At 45.0% G+C, this 8040-nt stretch overlaps 1 non-coding gene across 1 annotated transcript; it reads left to right on the top strand.

Annotated features, from left to right (window-relative positions):
* Window positions 1–1481: 1481 nt before the first annotated feature.
* On the top strand, window positions 1482–1554 carry Trnaa-cgc (transfer RNA alanine (anticodon CGC)). Its single transcript has one exon. It is a non-coding gene; the product is annotated as a tRNA-Ala (tRNA).
* Window positions 1555–8040: the final 6486 nt, after the last annotated feature.

The raw sequence follows: 8040 nt of genomic DNA, 5'->3' as shown, positions 1-8040 counted from the left end.
ACTGATGAGCAATACTCGAGTATAGGTCGAACGAGTGTTTTGTAAGCCACCTCCTTTGTTGATGGACTACATTTTCGGAGGACTCTCCCAAGGAATCTCAACCTGGTACCCGCCTTACCAACAATTAATTTTATATGATCATTCCACTTCAAATCGTTCCGCACGCATACTCCCAGATATTTTACAGAAGTAACTGCTACCAGTGTTTGTTCCGCTATCATATAATCGTACAATAAAGGATCCTTCTTTCTATGTATTCGCAATACATTACATTTGTCTATGTTGAGGGCCAGTTGACACTCGCTGCACCAAGTGCCTATCCGCTGCAGATCTTCCTGCATTTCGCTGCAATTTTGTAATGCTGCAACTTCTCTGTATACTACAGCATCATCAGCGAAAAGCCGCATGGAACTTCCGACACTTTCTACTAGGTCATTTATATATATTGTGAAAAGCAATGGTCCCATAACACTCCCCTGTGGCACGCCAGAGGTTTCTTTAACGTCGGTAGACGTCTCTCCATTGAGAACAACATGCTGCGTTCTGTTTGCTAAATACTCTTCAATCCAGCCACACAGCTGGTCTGATATTCCGTAGGCTCTTACTTTGTTTATCAGGCGACAGTGCGGAACTGTATCGAACGCCTTCCAGAAGTCAAGGAAAATGGCATCTACCTGGGAACCTGTATCTAATATTTTCTGGGTCTCATGAACAAATAAAGCGAGTTGGGTCTCATCCGATCATTGTTTCCGGAATCCATGTTGATTCCTACAGAGCAGATTCTGGGTTTCCAGAAATGACATGATACTCGAGCAAAGAACATGTTCTAAAATTCTACAACAGATCGATGTCAGAGATATAGGCCTATAGTTTTGCTCATCTGCTCGACGACCCTTCTTGAAAACTGGGACTACCTGTGCTCCTTTCCAAACCATTTGGAACCTCCCATTCCTTTAGAGCAGGGGTGGGCAGGAATCCTGCACATGTGCGGTGCACATGCACGCGTGCAGTTAACAGGTGTTCCGCGTGCGCACAGGGGCAAGCTGGCCACCCGCTTATCTCCCATCCCCACCATACCTTCTGTCCGTTCCTACCTCTGTAATGCGTTTTTGTTTCCTAGCTTGCTTTATTGAGTGAATGAATAAGGTTAGTAGGAGTGCTTGACAGAAATCATGGTTTGAAAGAGTACCTATTACCTACGACACGTTTTATTTAATTATCACAGGTGGAGTTTACAATACGCTTAATACCTGGAACAAAATTTCTACATACAGACAAACACAAACAGTTACGTAAATTTTCATCACTGATGTTTACTCTTAACCGAGACTTATTAATTCAGCAAACGGTTTTCCAGCTCTCGCTATATTAAGCGCAGTCTTATAACTTGCACATACCGCTGGGCTATTATTGTTGTCGTCCTGAAAACTTGAAAACAGTGCTCCATAAAATGTTAAATCAGTTAGATGACCGAGCGAGGTGGCGAGGTGGCGCAGTGGTTAGCACACTGGACTCGCATTCGGGAGGACGACGGTTCAATCCCGTCTCCTGCCATCCTGATTTAGGTTTTCCGTGATTTCCCTAAATCGTTTCAGGCAAATGCCGGGATGGTTCCTTTCAAAAATGGCACGGCCGATTTCCTTCCCCATCCTTCCCTAACCCAAGCTAGCGCTCCGTCTCTAATGACCTCGTTGTCGACGGGACGTTAAACAACACTAACCTAACCTAACCAGTTAGATGTGAGACATGACGAGAGAAAGTCGCAGATCTCTCGTGACAACGGCAACTACGACAAATTCAAATGGCTCTGAACACTATGGGACTTAACTGCTGTGGTCATCAGTCCCTTAGAACTTAGAACTACTTATACCTAACTAACCTAAGGGCATCACACACATCCATGCCCGAGGCAGGATTCGAACCTGCGACCATAGCGGTCGCGCGGTTCCAGACTGTAGTGCCTAGAACCGCTCGGCCACTCCGGCCGGCCAACTACGACAGATTCATCTGGTATCGTCAGGTCGGTCTTCTTAAGCTCAGTCAATTCCCCATCCGCTCAGAATCCGACAATAAATTGTACTCGTCCTTGTGAAATTTATTATAATGGCCTTCAATACTAAACTTCCGTTGACCAGCGAGAATACTGCCACATATTAAACATTTCGAATTTTCACGTTTTTGCACAAAGAAAAAATGATTCTCCCATTACTTTTTAAAAGATAGCAAATCTCCGTTTCTCGAAATACAACGTTCACTACATAGTGCTCGCTTCGCATCCACGTCCGCAGCTTAACCTGGCACTACACTGCGGCAACCTGCCGGCTGTCGCCACTGCCCCATTCGACGACTGCACGCGAGCAGCACACGTGCAGTGCTGTGCGCTCATGAGCCGCGTGCAACGTTTGCCCTCCCCTGCTTTAGAGACTTGCGGTGCACGGCTGTTAGAAGGGGGGCAAGTTTTTTCGCGTACTCTGTGTAGAATCGAATCTACCGAGCTGGAAGACTATCGTGTTCGCCTTATGGCTCTGGCACACCTTACTGCACCTGCAGCAGCAGTTGCCACTAGAGATGGGGGATCCGCTCTTGAACTAATTCATAGAGTTGAATCTTTCAAAGGAGTGAACAATCAGTGATTCAGAAAAAAAGAACGGTAGCTCCAAACGTTTCCCACGGCAGAGAGAGAGAGAGAGAGAGACGGAGCATATCAGCAGCGCCTCTGCTGGTCAGAGCACAGTGCACGCCACACAACACAGCCAGCGCCGGCCTCTGCCCTGCTTCTACCTTGCCTGCCTGCATTGTGCAGTGCCCCATTGGATTTTGTGTTTCACATATGCGGTGCCGTCTCTGTGCGTCGTCTGCCATGTGCAGTGTCTGGCGCCGCTTAACTTCGCATCACACTCTGTCGGCGATCGTTTCAGTCGCAAGTCCTGCCCTCTGGGCAGTTGATGCGAGCAACAGGACAGAGAGCCACCTAGCGGATAACATAGGAACTACTTGCAAAAACCTGCTCGCAAGGGAACGGACGATTTGTCTCGGAGCGGGTGAGCCCCCACCCTCGGAACTCGCCCGCTCAACGCTCACCCCACCGTCTCGACTCTAGCCAGAGCGTTGAGCAAAGCGACTCAGGTGTCACTCTGGTCTCTGCGGTCTCAGCTCACGCAGTAATAAAGCTCGCAGCTCGACCTGCTCGACTCAGCGCCTCTGCATCGGAGTTCGTCCCCACTGGATATTGTTCTTCGTAGTAATACCGCTATGTATATTACATTATTATGTTATGTATACATCAATCGTTTTTATTTTATTTTTATTTGTTTAAACTGATTAGATTAGGTTCCTGATGACTCCTCTTACCATAGGATTTTTATTATGGACACTCGAATTTACGCTTTAATTACGAGCGAACCGATAAACGTATCGCAAAATGTGATACACCAATATTTTCCTTGTTTTATTCTGCGTAAGGCTATATGCAGCACTTTCGTTTTACAGTCAAATTTATATATTTTTTTCTTATTCTGGTACGGATTTTGCGATTTTAGGCGTCTTCAGAAGGAAACGTTCACTTTAAAAATATATGGCTTGCGATGTATTTGTATGAGGTTAATGAAATTTTAATACATTATAGCCAAATATATTGTTAATGTAAATCTCAAGTTACAACATTTTCCGATCACCCAAAAAACCACGATAGTGCAAAATGAATCAATAATCAAAAACTTTGTCATATCGTGGAAATTTCAATAAACAATACAAAATTCTTACTCATTATCTGTGTTACTTCAAAATAGGATCAAATAAGATCAAAATACAGGTATAGTACTGGAATAAACCAAGTTTAAATGGCAATGTGCCTTCCATTTATTTTCTATTGTAAATGAGTGGTGAGTCATGAAAAAGAGCTAATTCATTTCAGGGAGTGAACAGTTCTGATCCAATCTCTGAAAAGAACAGTTTTCCCCATCTCTAGTTGCCACCACAGTCACACAACGGACTGTTACAAAGCGGTTGCTTCAAGGACAGCTCTGAGCCAGACGCCCTGTGCTGTGCGTTCGACTGACCCCAAACCACCGCCATTTGAGACTTCAGTAGTGGCAAGCGAGAGCTCATTGGAGGGCGGGGTGGCAGTGTGCGATTTGTGCTTTTACCAGTGTGGGGGGGGGTGATGTCTTAGGGGGTTAGTATAATTACATACGTGGTGTCACCGCCAGACACCACACTTGCTAGGTGGTAGCCTTTAAATCGGCCGCGGTCCGGTAGTATACGTCGGACCCGCGTGTCGCCACTGTCAGTGATAGCAGACCGAGCGCCACCACACGGCAGGTCTAGAGAGACGTCCTGGCACTCGCCCCAGTTGTAAAGCCGACTTTGCCTGAGATGGATCACTGACAAATACGCTCTCATTTGCCGAAACGATAGCATAGCCTTCAGCTACATTTGCTACGACCTAGCAAGACGCTGTATTCAATTGATATTGAGATTCTATTGATGTATCATCAAGAGCGATGTTCTACAAATGTGGATTAAAGTTAAGTATTCCAGAAGCTACGTACTTTCCTTTATAGCATTCATTACGTATCCTGTTTCAGACCTCACGCCAGCCTGCGTGAGTTTAAGCGCGTGCCTTTCGGCTTCCTCTCATTGTGTCTAGGCTGTCTTGTCTAGACACAACAACGTATGTTACTAGCTTGGACCGTGGCGTTACCCATGGTTAAACAGTTATTTATAAATAGATGTTAATGCCGAAACTCACTATTCACGCGTATGCACTATCAGAAAAGCTATCCCTTGTTATATCTTTAAAAGTACATTATTGGTAAAGTTTATTTACAAAATCATCTACATACAGGTATACGATGGGAATTCAAAAAGTAAAGGCACATTTGTGAAAAGCTGTACTTATTCTGATGATAGAAAACTGAAACATGCGTTATTTTTCTATGTAACCTCCCTAGACTTCAATGCAGTTTTCCCGACGTTTTATGAGTTTTTTTTTTCATCAGAAAATACAGGGCTATTACAAGTGATTGAAGCGATTTCATAAATTCACTGTAGCTCCATTCATTGACATATGGTCACGACACACTACAGATACTTAGAAAAACTCATAAAGTTTTGTTCGGCTGAAGCCGCACTTCAGGTTTCTGCCGCCAGAGCGCTCGAGAGCGCTCTGAGACAAAATGGCGACAGGAGCCGAGAAAGCGTATGTCCTGCTTGAAATGCACTCACATCAGTCAGTCATAACAGTGCAACGACACTTCAGGACGAAGTTCGACAAAGATCCACCAACTGCTAACTCCATTCGGCGATGGTATGGGCAGTTTAAAGCTTCTGGATGCCTCTGTAAGGGCAAATCAACGGGTCGGCCCGCAGTGAGCGAAGAAACGGTTGAACGCGTGCGGGCAAGTTTCACGCGTAGCCCGCGGACATGTTGGAAAATTGGCTCATGCCACAACTGGAGACCGACAGCGCCGACTTCATCTTTCAACAGGATGGTGCTCCACCGCACTTCCATCATGATGTTCGGCATTTTTTAAACAGGAGATTGGAAAACCGATGGATCGGTCGTGGTGGAGATCACGATCAGCAATTCGTGTCATGGCCTCCACGCTCTCCCGACTTAACCCCGTGCGATTTCTTTCTGTGGGGTTATGTGAAAGATTCAGTGTTTAAACCTCCTCTACCAAGAAACGTGCCAGAACTGCGAGCTCGCATCAACGATGCTTTCGAACTCACTGATGGGGACATGCTGCGCCGAGTGTGGGAGGAACTTGATTATCGGCTTGATGTCTGCCGAATCACTAAAGGGGCACATATCGAACATTTGTGAATGCCTAAAAAAACTTTTTGAGTTTTTGTATGCGTGTGCAAAGCATTGTGAAAATATCTCAAATAATAAAGTTATTGTAGAGCTGTGAAATCGCTTCAATCATTTGTAATAACCCTGTACGTTTATCGGTTGCATCTGTAACCAATTTTGCACCGCAGCAATGACGTCTTCATCGCTTTCAAATCTTCTTCCCTGTAGTGCTTCCGTTAAGGGTCCAAACATGTGAAAATCGCTTGGAGCCAGGTTTGGACTGTATGGTGGATGTTCCAGCACCTCGAATCTCAACTCCTTTATTGCGTCGGCTGTCCATTTGGCAGAATGTGGGCGAGCGTTATCTTGCTGCAGGATGACACCTCTTCACAGTTTTCTACGACGTTTGGATCTGATTGCAGGTTTTAGTTTCGTACGCAACACATCACATCCACCATACAATACAGACCTGGCTCTAAAGCCTCGTTTACGCTGGGGCGACGTCTTGCAACATTGTGGCATGCTACGGAAATGTGGCGTGCGTCGTCTTGTAGCATGCTACAACAGGCAACATCTGGTGGCGAATGTTGCATGCGGCAGGTTATACCAAAGCAACAGAATTTGTGCCACACGTGTGTCGGTCTTGCAGTATAAAGGATGATAAAGTATCGCAGCGGCGGCCTACTTGGTACTTGCACACGCAGCTAACAAGGGAAATGAAAACCAAAGGAAAAGATGGTGGAAGAGAAGAGTATTTAAAGAAGGTCCACCAAATAGTATCCTAGGAACTAGAAGCAGACGATGGTGCGTTATTTAGTAATGTGTGCTTTCGTCCCAGGCGCGTTAGTCCGCGCCATACCGTTGCCAAAAGGTGGCCTAACGGTGAATGTTCGCACAGGTACCGGGCCGGTCACCACCCTGTGGGTGGGAACTTCAGCCCCCAGCTCACCCAACTCTGCGGTACGACTGCTGCGGTATGACTGCCACACTACTTCCCTCGCAAGCTAGCAAGTAAACGGATGACGACGCACCTTAGACGAAAGCAACAATGACAACAGGACAATGATGATTTGGTTCTAAATGTTTTGAAATGCTTAACTACTACATAACACTTTTTCAAAATTAATAAGCAATTTTTTTTCTTTTTTTTTTTTTTTTGTCATCAGTCTACTGACTGGTTTGATGCGGCCCGCCACTAATTCCTTTCCTGTGATAACCCCTTCATCTCAGAGTAGCACTTGCAACCTACATCCTCAATTATTTGCTTGACGTATTCCACTCTCTGTCTTCCTCTACAGTTTTTGCCCTCTACAGCTCCCTCTAGTACCATGGAAGTCATTCCCTCATGTCTTAGCAGATGTCCTATCATCCTGTCCCTTCTCCTTATCAGTGTTTTCCACATATTCCTTTCCTCTCCGATTCTGCATAGAACCTCCTCATTCCTTACCTTACCAGTCCACCTAATTTTCAACATTCGTCTATAGCACCACATCTCAAATGCTTCGATTCTCTTCTGTTCCGGTTTTCCCACAGTCCATGTTTCACTACCATACAATGCTGTACTCCAGACGTACATCCTCAGAAATTTCTTCCTCAAATTAAGGCCGGTATTTGATATTAGTAGACTTCTCTTGGCCAGAAATGCCTTTTTTGCCATAGCGAGTCTGCTTTTGATGTCCTCCTTGCTCCGTCCGTCATTGGTTATTTTACTGCCTAGGTAGCAGAATTCCTTAACTTCATTGACTTCGTGACCATCAATCCTGATGTTAAGTTTCTCGCTTTTCTCATTTCTACTACTTCTCATTACCTTCGTCTTTCTCCGATTTACTCTCAAACCATACTGTGTATTCATTAGTCTGTTCATTCCGTTCAGCAGATCATTTAATTCTTCTTCACTTTCACTCAGCATAGCAATGTCATCAGCGAATCGTATCATTGATATCCTTTCACCTTGTATTTTAATTCCACTCCTGAACCTTTCTTTTATTTCCATCATTGCTTCCTCGATGTACAGATTGAAGAGTAGGGGCGAAAGACTACAGCCTTGTCTTACACCCTTCGTAATACGAGCACTTCGTTCTTGACCGTCCACTCTTATTATTCCCTCTTGGTTGTTGTACATATTGTATATGACCCGTCTCTCTCTATAGCTTACCCCTACTTTTTTCAGAATCTCGAACAGCTTGCACCATTTTATATTGTCGAACGCTTTTTCCAGGTCGACAAATCCTATGAAAGTGTTT

This window comes from Schistocerca nitens, chromosome 11, assembly GCF_023898315.1.
Source record: "Schistocerca nitens isolate TAMUIC-IGC-003100 chromosome 11, iqSchNite1.1, whole genome shotgun sequence".
Taxonomy (NCBI): Eukaryota; Metazoa; Arthropoda; class Insecta; order Orthoptera; family Acrididae; genus Schistocerca; species Schistocerca nitens.
This window is presented reverse-complemented; position numbering and strand designations above follow the sequence as displayed.